A 17,433-nucleotide genomic window follows, 5' to 3' on the forward strand; every position below is an offset into this window, starting at 1 on the left:
TTTGAGCAGTGGTTGACACTCCTCCCAATAACCCATGCCATGGGTACCATCTGCCTTCTTATTTTTTTTTTCCATCTGCCCTGTTTTAACAGATGAGGAGACCCAGTGACAGCAAGGGTCTTTTCCAAAGTCACACAGCAAGGATGTAGTGAAGCCAGAACTTGAACCCCATTTCTTGACTCCAAGTCTAATTCCAGTGGTCCAGCTTCCCCAAGTGAGATGAATTTATAAAACAACCTGGACACACATAAACACAAGGTTATTCCCCTTTCAGTTCTCCATCAGTCTTCCTAATTACCTCAAGGAGATGCAATTTAGTGCTAGGATGTCTTCAGTGCTCGTCCCACACTTGCCCTGTTCCTCTTTTGAACAGAGAGAGAGGGTAAGGAGTCAGGGAGGGGATGCGGAGGGAGCCTCAGCCTGCTACAGAGCCTGGCTAGAAATGGCATAACTTTGCTTCATTTCTTCTCTGTCTCCATGGTTACCCCTGTTTATGGCACACGATGCAATTTCTCGTCTATAATAGCGATACAAGATTTCCTTTTCAGATGACTTTAAGTGTAATAATAGACCAGGCGGTATGTGATGACTAAAATAGTGCAGGTGGTTCTCAAAGGACTGCAGTTGGGGAAATACTGCCCTACACCAGGCTGACCCCGAGTGCTCAAAGCCAACCCGGCTGCTGGTTCTGTCTCCTCTCCCCTCCTGCGTCCTCCCTAGCTGAGCAATGGCACCTTTGTGTGGGGTCGAAACGCCACAAGGAAAGTCTGCGCTTCTCTTTGGTTGTTGATGGGATGGGGGTGTTGGAGGAAGGAGGTGAGGAAGGGCTGTCTCCACGCTTTCAGGTTTCATAAGGTGGCCGGGGTGACCCCAGCATATGTGCCAATATCTTGGTGCTCAGTGTGTACGCCTGGCTCTGCGGATTGTAACTCGGAGTGTTCCCTAGAGGCTGAACCTCCTCAGTAGAGTAAGGACAGAGGGGGCCTGCCATCCCCTCTCGGTGGGGGGCCTGGGCGAGTAGCTATTAAACCCTGAGAGAGTTAGAGGCTCAGGCTGAGCTGATCTTGAGGCTTGGTGGGTTGGGATTCAAGGGCCACCCTATCGCGGAAGTTCTTGTTCGGGGCTCTGGCTGCTCCTGTGTGGCTCAGAGGGAGGGCGCTACGATGGGGGAAGGGTCCCCTTTAGCCGGGGCTCCTGAACTGCAGGGGCCGCTCTTGGGTGTCTGCTGGGCTCCCGCAGGAGAAGCACAAGGGGGTTTCTGCACTGCCCACATAACCCAGAGCACCCTGACACCACTTCCCGAATCTTCGAACTGCAGTGAGTGAAGACTGCAGTTGTTCAGAGCGACTGGCTTTGGTGTCAGACAGACCTGAGTGTGAATCTCCCTAGTTCCCCTCAGCTGTTCAATGGGGATAATAACACTCCTTACCTCTTGGGTTATGGTGAGCATTCAATGAGATTTTAAAAACATTAAAGTATAGTTGATTTGCAATATTGTTTAAATTTCTGCTGTACAGCAAAGAGACTCAGTTATACATATATATATTCTTTTCCATTATGGTTTGTCACAGGATACTGAATATTGTTCCCTGTGCTCTACAGTAAGACCTTGTGTTTTGTCCATCCTGTATGTAATAGTTTGCCTCTGCTAATCTCAAACTCCCAATCCTTCTCTCCCTTACCCTCCTTCCCCCTTGGCAACCACAAGTCCGTTCTCTATATTTGTGAGTCTGTTTTTGTTTCGTAGATATGTTCATTTGTGTTGTATTTTAGATACCACATTATAAGTGATATGGTATTTGTATTTCTCTTTCTGACTTTGCTTAGTATGATAATCTCTAGGTCCATACATGTTGCTGCAAATGGCATTATTTCATTCTTTGTAATGGTTGAGTAATATCCCATTGTTTCCATTGTCTGTATGTGTATATATGCATATATATATATATATATATATGTATATACACACACCACATCTGTTTTATCCATTTGTCTGTTGATGGACGTTTAGGATGTTTCCATGTCTTGGCTACTGTAAATAGTGCTGCTATGAACAGAGGTGTGCATGTGTCTTTTTGAAGTATGGTGTTGTCTGGGTATATGCCCAGGAGTGGGGTTGCTGGATCATATGGCAACTCTGTTTCTAGTTTTTTGAGGAACCTCCATACTGTTTCCCATAGTGGCTGCACCAATTTACATTTCCACCAATGGTGTAAGAGGGTTTCCTGTTCTCCACACCCTCTCCAGCACATTAAGTGAGGTTCGTCAAGCTGATTGCCTAACACGTAATATGTGCTCAATAAACAGTGCTCAATGAACACTTCTCTGTTCAGAAATCTAGGATCTGGAACTTACAAATGATGGATGACGGTTCCCCTTAGCCTACTTTTCCAATCTCTTCATTGTCTGGCCCCCACCTCCCCTAGCAACCAAATGTAATCCATGCTAACCCAGAAATATGCCCCAAGATCTCCTGCCTGCATGCTTCTGCTTCTGCTGTTGCCTCTTTTTGGAATTTCCTGCCCACAATTTCTACCTGTTTAAAATCCTTCGAGGCCACCTCCTTCAGGAAGTCTTCAGTCTTGCCTACAGCCAGATGTAATTGCCCCCTTTGGAACTTCTGTGGGGGTTTGTCTAGATACTTTCTACCCTGTAGGAGAGGAGACAAGTTAGTCTGACAGTCTCCCTAGCGGACTCTGAGGTCCCAGAAGGCCGAGGCTGAAAGAGGCGATTCCTTCCTCTCTTCTTGATTCTGTGCTTTAGCAAAGCTCCCTGCACACCTGAAATGTCCTTTGATTGTCTTGGATTTTTAAAAAAATTTATTTTATTTATTTATTTTTGGCTGCTTTCGGTCTTCATTGCTGCACCCAGCCTTTCTTTTGTTGTGGCGAGTGGGGACTCGGTTGTGGTGTGTAGGCTTCTCATTGTGGTGGCTTCTCTTGTTGTGGAGCACGGGCTCTAGGCCTGTGGGCTTCAGTAGTTGTGGCACGTGGGCTCTAGAGCTCAGGCTCAGTTGTGGCGCACGTGCTTAGTTGCACAGGCAGAAACTTGCTGTCAGCTGCCTACCTGGGCACGCTAGAAGCAAGTCCGCCAGTCAACAAGTCTAACTCGCATGCACAGAGCCTGCTTTCAGCTCTAAGAAGCAGAAATAGCTCAAGAAACCATCAGAAAACTTAATAATGAAAGCAAAAAACCTTTAACTCACCAGGGAGATTCAGGAAATGTCTCCATTCAGCAAAAATAAAACCTGGGTATTATGATGAACATTCAGAGAAGGAGTTCTTATATATTAAAAATATGATTGACAACATTTTTAAAGATCAATAAAAGTATTGCAAAAAGACTGAGAAATTTCTCAAAAACAGACTTAACAGTGAGAAATAAAGGTCATGTTAGTGTTCATAGCCGCAACACTGAATGTTGGAAAACAATGGAGCAATACCTTCAAAAGGGCTAAGAGAAAATGATATTGAACTTAAAATGTAACATCCAGCCAAATTATCAGTCAGGCATGAGAGAAAAATTAAGGTGTTTTCCAACATTTAGGGATTCTGAAAGTTTCCCCTAATTCATCCTTTTGGTAAAAGATTGCTTGAGGATGTACTCCAGCAAATAGAAGTGCAAGATAGAGGATGACAGGGTATCCAAGTAGCAGTGAATCCAACCCAGGAGAGCAATGTAAAGGGAACCGAGAATGACAGTCAGACGATCAGGAAAGAAGGTAATGGATATTAGATCATTTACCAAATAGCAGGAGAGAAATTTCCTGGCAATTAGAAATGCTAGGAAAAACAGAAGCCCTGTAAGAAAATGGTAGTCCAAATATGAAGCAAACTAAATGTAGCCTGTATCCTGATTCTGAGCATGTCTCAGAAGAGAGTTTCCTTCTTACCTCCTTTCTCCTTCAAGTAGCTCAATTTCAGTGACATCCAGTTACATATCGTTCTCTGTGGATCCATTCACCCTTAGTTCTCCAGTAAAGAGTATTTATTTATTCATAACATCATAAGAACTGTTTATTTCAAGTATCATAATCAATCTACAGACAGAGCATGAAGGGCTTAATCATCCTTACATGATGTATCAAATTGCTTTCAGCTGCACAGTTGCTTAGGCAAATGAGGTTATTCTCCCCTTGTTCCAAGAGGACCAGAAATGGTCCAACTTGCTGAAGGAGGCTACCAAGGACATCTAGTTTTTTCCATCTAGCTTCACTGTCCTATATTATTTAATTGTATAAAGAGTTAATGAAATTTTAATAAGAATTTTTATAAAATTGTTCATAGTTCTAGAGTTCAATGTGTATCTGACAATTTATAAATATGTGTAGATATATAAATTTAAGAGTAGTATGAAATGTTCGTCAGTTGCCTTGTGAAATATTCGTCAGTATTCGTCAGTTGCCTTGTGAAACTTCTACAAATAGCATAAACTCATGAATGTTCTGGAAACACAATTTAGAACACAAGGAAAACTAAGAGCAATTCATGTGTCACACTAATGGGAAATGATATTTTATGACATGAGAATCTACTGCATTCATGCTTTTTGAGGAGAAAGATTTATGAGTTAATTTGTCCTTTCATGTCTTCCACTCAGACCCACCCTGCACTCTTTTGTTGTTTGTTTTAATTAATTTATTTTTATTTTTGACTGCGTTGGGTCCTCGTTGCTGTGCGCAGGCCTTCTCCAGTTGCGGTGAGCGAGGGCTACTCTTTGTTGCGGTGCACGGGCCTCTCATTGCAGAGGCTTCTCTTTGTTTCAGAGCACAGGCTCTAGGCATGTGGGCTTCAGGTGTTGTGGTATGTGGGCTCAGTAGTTGTGTCTCGCCGGCTCTAGAGCACAGGCTCAGTCGTTGTGGCACACGGGCTTAGTTGCTCCGCGGCATGTGGGATCTTTCCGGACCAGGGCTTGAAGCTGTGTCCCCTGCATTGGCAGGTGGATTCCTAACCACTGCACCACCAGGGAAGTCCCCATCCTGCACTTTGAAAGCAGTTTCCGTCTCTGACATTGGCATTGGGACCATCCATAAACTCTCTTGGCATACAGTTACTTTTTTAAAGTAGGCTTTATTTTTTAGAGCAATTTTAGGTTCAGAGCAAAACTGAAAGAAAAGTATAGAGATTTGCCATGTGCTCTCTGCCCCCACACATGCATAGGCTCCCTGATTATCAACATCCCTCACCAGAGTGTGCATTTGCTAAAACTGGTGAATTTGCATCGACACATCATAATCACCTGAAGGCGATAGTTTACATTAGGGTTCAGTCTTGGTGTTGTACATTCTATGGGTTTGGATAAATGTTTAGTGACATACAGTCACCATCAGAGTATCATACAGAGTAGTTTCACTGCCTTAAGAATCCTCTGTGCTCTGCCTATTCATCCCTCCCTCCACCAACCCCTGGCAACCACTGATTTTTTTAATGTCTCCATAGTTTTGCCTTTTCTAGAATGTCATCTAGTTGGAATTATACAGTATGTAGCCTTTTCGTATTGGCTTCTTTCTCTTAGTGATATGCATTTATCTCCTCCATGTCTTTTCATGGCTTGATCGCTCATTTATTTTTAATGTTGAATAATATTCCATTCACACTGTGGGTGTCCCACAGTTTATCCATTCATCTACTGGAGGACATCTTGGTTACTTTTCGATTTTGACAATTATGAACAAAGCAGCTATAAAACATTCATGTACTGGCTTTTGCGTGGACATAAGGTTTCAACTCCTTTGGGTAAATACAAAGGAGCACAATTGCTGGATTATATAAGAGGATGTTTAGTTTTGTAAAAACTGCCAAACTATCTTCCAGAGTGGCTGGACCATTTTGCATCCCACCAGCAATAGATGAGAGTTCCTGTTGCTCCACGTCCTCGCCAGCATTTGGTGTTGTCAGTCTTCTGGATTTTGGCCATTCTAATGGGTGTGTAGTGGTATCTCCTTGTTGGTTTAATTTGCATTTCCCTGAAGACATATGATGTGGAGCATCTTTTCATATGCTTCTTTGGCGTCTGTATATCTTCTTTAGTGAGGCATCTGTTAAGGTCTTTGACTCACTTTTTGTTGATTTGAGGACATAGGACAAGAGCTGGAGGAGTATTTTCTTAGGGAACAGTGTTAGACACAAGAAAAGACCAGGGTTTAGGGTTCATTGATCACACTGTGCCAAATAAGTACTAGCTCGTGAGTGACAGAGGCCCCCAGGTATTCTTTAATAAATTTGTGTTTTGAGTGTTTGGATATGTAGGCTCTCTAAAGCACAAGGCCCAGGACAGGGACCTCTTATGCCTGAGTGTGGGGCAGGATTACCTGCAGCCTTCTCTCGGCCCCATCCATCTAGTATAGGCCTGAGCACAGCCTCTATGTCATGCAGCCCTAAATTCAGGTCCTGGGTCTGCCCCTTATTAGCCTTATAACTCTGAGCAAACCATGAATCTCTTGAGCCTCGGCTTTGTCATCTGTAAAGTGGGGTCATAACAGGATTCCTCTCCAGGGTTGTTAGTGGAGGCCTCCCCCGAACACTTGCTGGGCTTGGGGCAAAAGCAAAGGTGGAGGATTGTCCTGTAGTTCATCTCTTCTCTTCCCACCCCTGCCTCCGTTCCACACTGTAAACATCAAAGTGCAAGCGCTCGGTCCCTATCCACACATCTCCCATCCTTGAATACAGCTGCCCCTTGGCCATCCCTCAGCCCTAGGAGTACACAGACTGATGGCATGGTCTACCCTCAGGCAGGACCAACCTGGGGAGGAGGCCCACACAGACTCTGGAATTGGTCCCAGGTACCCAAAGCCTTGTCTAGTTGGGGGGATGGGGACAGTGGGGGAGGGACAGGTATGAGAGTTCCAGGTGGATGTGTCTCCTTGGACCCTCAGACTCCTCACCTGTGGGGAGGGGGACCAGAGACAGACCCTCTAAGGCAGGGGGTCCATAGCAGGGCCCTGACTGTCCAGCTCTAAAGTGGTCCTGATGGTGCAGGGTCCATGAGATGATGTTCAGAAACTGCTTAGCCCAGCGCTTGGCACTTGTGAAGTGTTCAGCACTCAATAAATATTAGTTGTTGGTATTATTATTATTATTATTATTATTATTATTAAAGTGAGACGCTGAGGGCTGATTCTCCCTTCAAGATGTGGTAGAAATAAAAGAGATTCTTCAGGTGAAGCATTTGGGTGAGATGAGACGGCAGTCCTGTGTGCACCGGGGCTGAGGTTGCACAGAGAGTGGCCAGCCTGCTTGTTGGAGACACAGGGGACCTCTCTGCCCCCCGGAAGGTGTCATTACCAGCATTGTGTCCTTCCCAAGGGGCGTCAGAGCTCTGCAGTCACAGAGAAGGCCTTGGCAGGGGCCTTCTCGGAGATTCATAAACAGAAGCCTAAGAAAGGCTGTAGCCCTATGAGTCCCTGTTTACGGAGCACCTGCTATGGGCATAGACCCTATGCTATGGTTTTTCCCCATGAGGGAGGGACACTTTGCAGATGTGGAAACTGAGCCTCAAGAGGTAAGTGATTTGGTCAAAGTCATGCAGCCAGGGAGGGTAGAGCATCTGACTCCCAAGGCCGAGCCCTTTCCATTGCGCTGTGGTGCTGCATCGAAAGCACAATTCATGGACGGAGGGGGAAACCCTCCCAGGGAGGCCGCAGATGATTTCCAAACAGAGAGGTGACAGTGTGGATTATGGAAGTGCCCAGTGCCAGGAAGCACACAGTAAGTCCTGCTCCTTGTTTGGCCCACTGAGCCCAGCCCCACAGGGCACCCTTGGAGAAGGCTCCATTCTCACCCGCTCCTGCTTCTGGGTCACCTTGACCTAGGCCGGGGCTGGAGAAGGCTGCTCCTGGCCTCTTCTGGGTCCTGGTGTCAGGCCCTTGGCAGCATGAATGGACAATCTCCCAGAGCTTGAGTTTACCTCCCTCTCTGCTGAGGGTGGTGGTGTGGGTGAGTGTGGGCTGCGTCTCCGCCTCCTCACCAGGGCCAGCCTCAGGGACTTCAGCCTTGACCGCCTTCCATCCTGGAAGTTGTTTCTGCACTCTCAGGGCATGGCTTTGGAGTCTGTTGGACCTGGGTTCAGATCTCAGTGCTACAAAACTAGATGAGTGGCCTTGGGCAAGTCATTTAACCTCTGCGTGCCTTGGTTTCCTCATCTGTAAAATGGGGTTGATAACGGTACTGACCTCGTGAGGTCGTGTTGTGACAATCAAATGAAGTAATGTGCAGGCAGTGCTGGACCCAGTGCCTGGCAGGTCTTAAGTGCTCAGTATTTTAATCTATTATTAGACTACTTTATTCTTTTAAGTAACAGATCACACGGACCTTAGGTTCTTAATCAGGGTCTTCTGGGGGTTCCAGAGATGGCTTTGGGACAGCCTGTGAATTCCCTGAGATCATATGTAAGATTGACTGAGGTTGTTCATACGGGTATTTTTAGGGAGAGGAAGGTTTATAGCTGTCAGTGAATTTTTAGGGGTGTTTATGAGCCCTGCTCTGAGGGGTCCCAGGCACAGTGCTAGGCTTGGCGGGTCGGAAAAAGACCAAAAGATGTAGTCACAGCCTCAGCTGCCTTGGGCAGCGCCACCATGGCAGAGTTGTGTGTGGAGTTTTCTCTTTGTCTCCCATATTTTCTTTAACCCTTTTGTTTCATCTATTTTTTCTTTTGTCCCCTTATTTTTTGGTTGTTTAAGCTCTTAATTTTTTCCGTCTACCTATTCTTTTCTCTTAAATGGAAAAAAGGACCTGGCAGAGAGTTTACTGTATGAGAGAAAACACTTGCCAAGTTTTCAAGGTAAATAGTGTGTGTTTCGGGGTGGGACAGATGCTGTGTATCATCGGCGCTTGTGCAACCAGAGAATATCCCTGGGAGGGCACACCAGTAAGTGGTGACAGTTGACTTGGGGAGGGGGGGACTGGGGCGCAAATGTGGGAAGGAGTCTTACTCTCTTTGTATCTTTTATGTTTTGTATATTGTGTATGGAGACCTATTTAAAAATAGGTTTGTTTTTTTGGGGGGGGGCTTCCCTGGTGGCACAGCGCTTAACTTAAGAATCCGCCTGCCAACGCAGGGGACACGGGTTCGCGCCCTGGTCCGGGAAGATCCCACATGCTGAGGAGCAACTAAGCCTGTGCACTACAACTACTGAGCCTGCACTGTAGAACCCACGAGCCACAACTACTGAGCCTGTGTGCCAAAACTACTGAAGCCCACGCGCCTAGAGCCTGTGCTCCACAACAAGAGAAGCCACCGCAGTGAGAAGCCCGCGCACCACAATGAAGAGTAGTCCCCGCTCGCCTCAACTTGAGAAAGCCCGCATGCAGCAACGAAGACCCAACACAGCCAAAAATAAATAAATAAATAAAAGAATCTCCCAACCAATTCAGGGGACACAGGTTCAAGCCCTGGTCTGGGAAGATCCCACGTGCTGCAGAGCAACTAAGCCCGTGCACCACAACTACTGAGCCTGCCGTGTAGACTGAAGCCCATGTGCCTAGAGCCCATGCTGAGAAGCCACCGCAACGAGAAGGCTGTGCACCGCAACGAAGAGTAGCCCCCGCTCGCTGCAACTAGAGAAAGCCCGTGCGCAGCAATGAAGACCCAATGCAGCCAAAAAATAAATTAAAAATAAAGAAATAAAACCTTACTTAAAAAACAAAAAGATTAGGTTACCCCGAAAGCAGACCCTGTACAAGTAGTTTCTTTGCGTGGGGATCCCAGGAAGCCCTGGAAAGAGGATGGAGAAGTGAGGCAGAGAAGGAAGGAAGCCAATACGGAGTATGTTTACGTCTGTGGGCTATCGGAGTTCATTGCTGCTGAGGATCCTGGAGGACGGTGTAGAACATGACTCAGATTTGTCCCATTGTAAGGGTAAAGATGCTGATGTTATGAATTCACTAACTCCTGTTTGTCATCTGTTAAGGGCTGTTCCCAGGGGCGGCCTGCCCTGTGCATGCGTCAGGCAAGCTCGTGCTGCACGAGAAAACCCTCAGGCAGAGCGGTAGGACCTCGGGGTTAGCAGCCATCTGCAGAATGGGTACAGGCTGGCGCCTCCTGTATCTTCATGGGACCAGCCCTTCTTGATCCTGCTGGGCTAGGGTAAAACATTGCTCTGAGCCACCAGACAACCACGAGTGAAAACTTTATTGCTCCAAGCACTTTATATGAATGTCACCACCACCTGACCTGGGCAAATATATAAAAAGCACAACCTATTGTACAGTCATTCCAACTCCTCGACTAATGCACTGTACAGATGCTTCCCAGGCCTTGTCCCCAGCACGATGGATGCATTTCAGTGGCAGCAGCTGCACTTGTCCGAAGCCCCTTTGCAGATGCAGCCCTTGGCACACTTGGCGCAGCCCGGGGGGCAGCAAGGACAGCAGCCTGGAAGGGGCAGGAGATGGACAGATCAGCTTTGGGTCAACACTCTTATCTGACCACTTCCCCCTTCACCACTTAGAAGGAAGTAGAAAAACAAGAGCATGCTACACACAGGTTCCGATCCACATGAGCAAAAACCCTGGGACAGGAAGTGGTGGGATGTTAGAGCTGGAAGGGACCTCAGGGGTCACCAGAGTCCATCAGAGGCCAGGGAGGGGAAGGGGTTGGCCCACCGCCGTTGGACAGTGGCAGAGCCAAGGGCTCCTGACGCCAGGCCATTCCCTTCACTACCGGGCAGGCTGGAACCTCCCCTCGGCCCTCTTCTTATCCAAACCCCTGAAACACTGAGGATGCCCTCACCCCCAGGTCAGCTGCAGCCCGCGGGACTCAGCTTTCATTTCAGATCCCTCCCAAATGGGTAAAGGCATCCAGGACCCCCTCAATCCCACCGTGGCTGGAGGGTTGAGGATGACAGAAACGGACTCCCAGCTCCCCGCCAGCAGTGCATGGCCCTGGTCACCAGACTCACTTTTTTGACATGTTTTACAGCTGCAGGTTTTGCATTTGCAGTTGTCTCCGCAGCTGCAGGTTCCTCCTAGGAGAAAGGACAGAGCCACAAGCATGAGCATCGAGGTGGAGCGGGCACACAGGCGCGCCACAGGCCATCTAGGCGGCCGGGGGTCTGGGCTGCCCTTGGTCAGTGGATGGACAGGAGGTTGAAGATGCTGGTTCCCAGTCACAGTCCATGGACAGAAACTGGGGGGGACTACATCAGAATCCCTGGGGGGGTACTTATTAAAATGCAGATTCCTAGGGCCAGCCTTTGAGATATTATAATTCATAGGTCTGGGTGGAGAAAGGGAATCAGTATTCTTTAAAAAGCAACCCAGGGACTTCCCTGGTGGTCCAGTGGTTAAGACTTCTCGCTTCCACTTCAGGGGGCATGGATTGGATCCCTGGTCAAGGAACTAAGATCCTATGTGCTGCTCAGTGTGGCCAAAAAATAGAAGAAAAAAAAAGCAACCCAGATGATTCTGATGTACAATCAGGTTTGAGAACCACTGAGTTAGGCCAAGCCCAAGGTCCCCTGGGGACTGTCGAAAACTTTAAGGTATCAGGCAACATGGAGATCCTGAATGTGGAGGAGGAAGGGCAAAGGATATAAACAAGCCCGAAGTGAGAGTCACAGCTACCACTTGTCTCCATATCATAAGACCATCTATATTTAAAAAAAGAAAATCACCCACTTCTTGTTTTGAGTTTCAAGATGCTGGAAGCGTCTGTCTTTTTGGCAAATTTTGGGGACAGACGTGTCCTGTTAGGAACCAGGGAGGCTTGTGAGACTTCTTGATGCCGTTTCCCAAGGTCATAAAAACCAAGATGGCTCTGAACCCTGACTCACTTCTCCTGGCCAACATGCTTCCATGGAATTAAGCAGTTTCAGACTTGGAGGTCCGCATATGCTTCTAATAACTCCCCTGACGTCTGCAAATGCTTTATGATTTTAACCCTTTCACGGCAACCCTAGGAGGTGGGCAGCTGGGGATAAGTAACCCTATTTTTCAGATGAAGAAACAGGCTTGGAAATAATAAGTGTCAGGAGTGGATGGGAGCGATGGACCAGAAGCAGGTTGGTCTGGGCCAGAGCTCTTCCCCCGCCCTGGTGGCTGCTCCCAGAGGCTTGCCGCTAGGTCCCACCACAGTCATTCCTAAGCCAGGTTATTAATTCTAGCAAATCAAGCTGGTATCCAACAGAGAGCGGGAGCCGCCGCAGAGGTGGCCAGTCTGACACAAACCCCATTGGTGCTTCTAATTGGAAGAAGAGAAGCATTAATCGCAGTCCTGCAGGCTCCCTGTGGGAAGCTGGCGAGAGGTCACAGCATCCCAGGGTGGGCATCCTTACTCACCAGACATGCAGGTGCATTTCCCAGGGTCCATGGTCCAGTTGTCTGAGAGGCTGTGGTGCTATCACAGCTGGTGAAGTGAGGCTGAGTGAGCCGTCACCAGAGGCTCCTTTTTATGGCTGTGTGGGTGTAGACCTGGGCTCGCCTCGCCTCTCCCTGGGGCTAGACGCTGTGCACACAGCCCAGCCATGGGCTGGGTGTCGGCAGAGGAGGGCAGAGGAGAGGACAAGCAGTACAGTCATTTAGGTGGCTTTTCACAAAGGGTGCAGGTGGCTGTACCTGCCACCTGCTGAGGTGTCAGGGAGCCAGGCTTAGGCTCAAATTGCAGTCGCATCGTGCAGATTGGGAGCTACCTGTGTCCCCTCTCCAACTCCTACACATACTGTTATCTGCCATTTCTGTTCCCTCCTTCACAGGGGCTGCTCCTGTCCTGGCCCGGGGTCTCATCTGACTCCCCTGGTTCACTATGAAAGCCCTTTACCGTGTGCAGGCGGGGGCCCCTATTCTGTGCCCTGGCTTTAGAAGACCCCCAAAAGTCAGGGGCAGGTGCCCACTCAGAGCCTGTAACCTCTCTTTCTAGACCACATGTGGAGCACCCTGGATGCTGGAATCTTCTGTTTTCCCAAGCCTGCTTGCTTCTAAGGATTTGCTCAGTCCTCTTTCCCAGGCTCCCAAGGACAGGTGTGCAGCCAGTGTGCGTCTCTCTAGGCCTGAGAGGTGGCCGCGGGTGGCTGTTTGCTGGGGGTACAGACAGAGTTTGGATGTGTGGGCTGGTGCCCACAGGGGTGTGTGAAGGAAGGAGCTAGGGGTGGGGAGAGAAGGGAGGGGGGCCGCAGATTGGGGGCTGGGGCCATGGGGCAGATCGCCAGGCACCTCTGCATTCTAGGTTGCAATGTTAAGGTAGGAGGGTAGAGAGTATTTTATTTGTTTATCTGATTTATAACTTTAAAATATTTTAGCCGGGGGGCTTTCCTGGTGGCACAGTGGTTAAGAATCCGCCTGCCGATGCAGGGGACACGGTTTCAAGCCCTGGTCCGGGAAGATCCCACGTGCCGCAGAGCAATGAAGCTCGTGCGCCACAACTACTGAGCCTGCACTCTAGAGCCTGTGCGCCACAACTACTGAGCCCTCATGCCACCACTACTGAAGCCCTTGCGTCTAGGGCCCGTGCTCCCCAACAAGAAAAGCCACTGCAATGAGAAGCCCGCACACCACAACAAAGAGTAGCCCCCGCTCGCCACAACTAGAGAAAGCCCGCATGCAGCAACAAAGACCCAACGCAGCCAAAAATAAATAAATTAAACAAATTTATTAAAAAAAACCAAAAAAAACATAAAACAGCTAATGGTACAGAAGGGCTGGAGGATATCTCAGCCCAGGAAACCCATGACCTGGCAGGGCTCTTCTCAAAGCCCAAAGGCTGGATCTGCCTTCCCATGCTATCATTTACAGCCCAGTCCCAGCCCATCTCTTGGAAGGTCCAGCTTCTTCCCCCTTGCCCTCCACCCTTGAGTGTGCCCTGTAGCAGATATGAATGCCTTGGAAGGTCTGGCCCAACTAAGTGAGCCCAGAGAAAGGAAAGGATTTCCCTTCCCCCTTATCTAAGCCGTCTCTCCTCCCTGCTCACTCTCTGAGCCAGAAGTTGCTTCTTCCTTGGATGGCTGACACTGCGGTGTTGCTTAAGGCCTCAACTGAATGATAGTATCAAAATCCAATCCCCGAGCTTTTTCCGTTTCTGGGCTGTGTGGATTGAAGCAACCATGTGTAGCATCAGGTGGCAGAGTCCATGTTGACTGCACCCGGGCTGTCCAGTTGAAAATCTGATGAAAGCTCTACCTAGGAAACAAATGCACAAATACATGACGTTTTCCTGCCGCAAGTTCAAGCGATTTGTGGATCTCTGAAATCCCATTGCTGGGGCTCCTCCCACTCTCCCCAGGGGCTCTGGGGTAAGAGCTCCTCTGCAAAGCAGCAGTCCTGCTTGAGCAGCTTTTCTGTGGCCACACAGCAGTTGTAGCTCCTCTGAGCCACTGAGCCCTAAATATCTCCTTCTCCACTTACGGCCTCTCCATACGAAAAGTCAGGTGGTTTTTCTCAGAACAATGAAATGGCTGTTCCAGAGGAGCAGCTAACGCTCCACCTCTTAACCTAAATGATTGCGTTGTCATCTGCTCCCCCTCCCACAAAGGTCAAAGCTAGACACCTGCCGTTCCTACGTCCAGCAGTTTCTGCCAGAAGTTCTGGGACTCATGGCCTGGGAATGGAGGTTCAGCCACGATGACGGCAGAGAAAGGTCCTGTGCTGTCACTCCACACCCTGGTCCACGTTTTGTGCTTGGGTCACCACCCTTCCCCATACAGGGCCCCTCTGGACATAGGTGTCTCCCCAGGAGCAGCCTGGAACCATTGGTTTTTATAACGCTGGTTTATAAGTTGGCCTCTCTCTACACCACAGGCTTCTCACAAACAGAGGCTGTGCTTCTTCATCTCAGCAGCCGTGTGGCCAGGCACTCTGAGGGCTGCCACACAGTGGGTGCTCAATAAATATTGATGAGCTGACGATGAATAAATGACTCAATAGAGTTCCGTGTAGGCTGTCTTCTCCAGCTCTTGTTGAAGAGATTTAGAGGATCTTGTCGCTCACCAAGAGCAGTCTAGAGCTGGAGATCTGGAATCATGCTGCCTGGGTCCTGATCCCGGTTCTGCTGCCTGATTGGGGGCAAGTTGCTTAACCCTTCTGAGCCCCAGTTTCCTCATCTGCAAAGTGTGGCTCATGAAATGATAACCCCATGGCACTGTCATGGTGAGGGTTAAATGAGAGAATGCATATTCAGCACTTAGTTCAGAATCTGACACATAAATAATATTATTTCGCTCTTAATATTATTATTATCTGTGCTTAATACAGCTGACAGATTGGTTCAGCCACTCACCCATTTGTATGTTTCAGGCTCATAGACTATTCTACAACTGGTCCCAGGGTCCTGAGTGGGATGCGTTCATCAGCAGTAAATATCGTCAAGAGTTTTAGTCTCTGGGTTCCCAGCTTTTAAGCTCAGCCTAGTTGCTTTCGGGTCCCAGGGCCTGGGGACCATGGAGCACTGCCCTTCCTTTCTGACGTCCCTTGCTGCAGTTTGCATCTGTTTGGAGTCAGAGTTGACCTTCCACCTACAAGGCCCACTTATAGGGTATTTTGGGCTTCCTCTGTAGGACTAGGCATAAGATATGGGTGGACAAAATCAAAGCAGGCCAGGGTCCCAGGGGACACCAGCTTGAATCAAGATGGTCAGTGCTGGAAGAACCCTGAGAAGTCATGGGCCAACTTCTTGTCCAAATGGGGACACAGAGGCCCAGAGAGACAGGGTTAAGCCCTGGTCACCCAGCTTAGGTTCGTGGTGGGGTGATTTGAACCCGGCTCCTTGACTCACTGCCCGCACCCACTCTTGAGTTCTAAGGCAGGACTGTTCAGCCATTGGGAACCTTGTGGCTTTCTCTACTGTTTATTCATTAATTTTATTACAAAAGTTCAAACATACTAAAAAGTACAAAGAACAGTATTACAAACACCACGTTATCTACCACCTGGAATTAACAGATGTCAACTTGGTCACGTTTGCTTCAGCTCTTTTATTTATAAGACATAAAAAATTATCAGGGTCATGGCTTTAAATACCACCTATGTGCTGGAGGCTCCCCATTTACACCCCCAACCTGGGCCTCTCTTTTGAACTCCAGGCTCATGTTTCTGACTGATACTCAACATCTCCGCGTAGACGTCAGACAGCATCTCAGACTCCCCAGATGAGCTTCTGCTCCGGGCATCGCCTCCAAGCACACTAACGTCTTGTCTGCCTCCATCTCTGTCACCTAGTTCGAGCCACCGTCACCTCCCGTGAAGATTCAGGACTCATTTCCTAACTGGCTTTCTTGCATCTGCTCTTTCCCTGGGCCCTTTATACCGCATTTTCTTTATTATAAAAATGCTGCTTTGGACTTCCCTGGTGGTGCAGCGGTTGAGAGTCCCCCTGCCGACGCAGGGGACGTGGATTCGTGCCCTGGTCCGGGAGGATCCCACATGCCGCGGAGCGGCTGGGCCTGCCCGTCCGGAGCCTGTGCTCCGCAACGGGAGGGGCCACAACAGTGAGAGGTCCGCGTACCGAAAAAAAAGAAAAAAAAAAAAATGCTGCTGGGGAATACCCTGGTGGGCCAGTGGTTAGGACTCTGCACTTTTACTGCTGAGGGCCCGGGGTTCGATCCCGGGTTGGGGAGCTAAGATCCTACAAGCTGCGTGGTGTGGCTTTGGAGAGGGGGCAGGAGGCTCGGGTCGTCCATCCTTCCTTATTTCATCCTCTCATTCCTTTCTCCTTCCCTCCCTCCTTTCCTCCCTTCCCCCTCCCCCTTTCTTCTTTCCTTCCTTCCTCCCTCCATCCCTCCCTCCCTCCCCTCCTTAATCAATTACTCAGCAAACATATTTGGGGCCTACTGTGTGCCTGGCTTTGGGTTAGCCCTCTGGATGGAGTAAGAGAGCCAGACACAGGGCCTGGTTCTCACAAGCGTGCTTTCCAGGAGGGGTGGTGAGCATGTCCATAGCTATCAGAAAGGAGAAAGCAAGCAGGGTTTCTGTGAGGACACACAAATGCAGGGCGGCCTTTGAACGGCCCTGAGAGTGAGTATCTCCCTAAACGTTGGCCCTGAGGTGCCTCCCTTGCCTCACCCTAGTCTCAGCCCTTCATTTCTCCCCGTCTAGGTAACCTCTGGGTTCCTCATGGAATATTGGGGCTGGACTGGAGGTTTTTGCACTGTGCAGGCTCAGAGCCCCAGGGCTTCACAGAGGTGTGTTGCAGGGGCTTCTGTGGATGGGATGCTAGGTCCCATCCCTCTCCCCTCCCCCTATTTAAATAGGGCAGCTCCTCTTTCTAAAAACTGTTTTGTCTTATGAAACCCACCCCCTCAATCCCTCTTATAATGATTTTATCTGGGGGCTGGGGGGAGCATGGTTTGCTGCTGCTAGGACCAGTTGGAAAAACCACTGAACACAAGCCATGCCTTCCAGGTTAGGGGCCTTGCCCACGGGAACAGTGGGAACTTCCAGATCTGCCCCTGGAATCCCAATTGGAACTCAGGCCCAGTGTGCTTTCTTCTTTCTCAAAACATTTATTTAT

At 48.9% G+C, this 17,433-nt stretch overlaps 1 long non-coding RNA gene across 3 annotated transcripts in view; it reads left to right on the forward strand.

Moving 5' to 3' along the window:
* Positions 1–17,433, forward strand: part of LOC137215586 (uncharacterized) — an 84,892-nt gene that overhangs the window by 44,057 nt on the left and 23,402 nt on the right. The gene's annotated exons all lie outside the window — the stretch shown is intronic.

The sequence above is a fragment of the Pseudorca crassidens genome, chromosome 20 (genome assembly GCF_039906515.1).
Source record: "Pseudorca crassidens isolate mPseCra1 chromosome 20, mPseCra1.hap1, whole genome shotgun sequence".
Lineage (NCBI taxonomy): Eukaryota > Metazoa > Chordata > Mammalia > Artiodactyla > Delphinidae > Pseudorca > Pseudorca crassidens.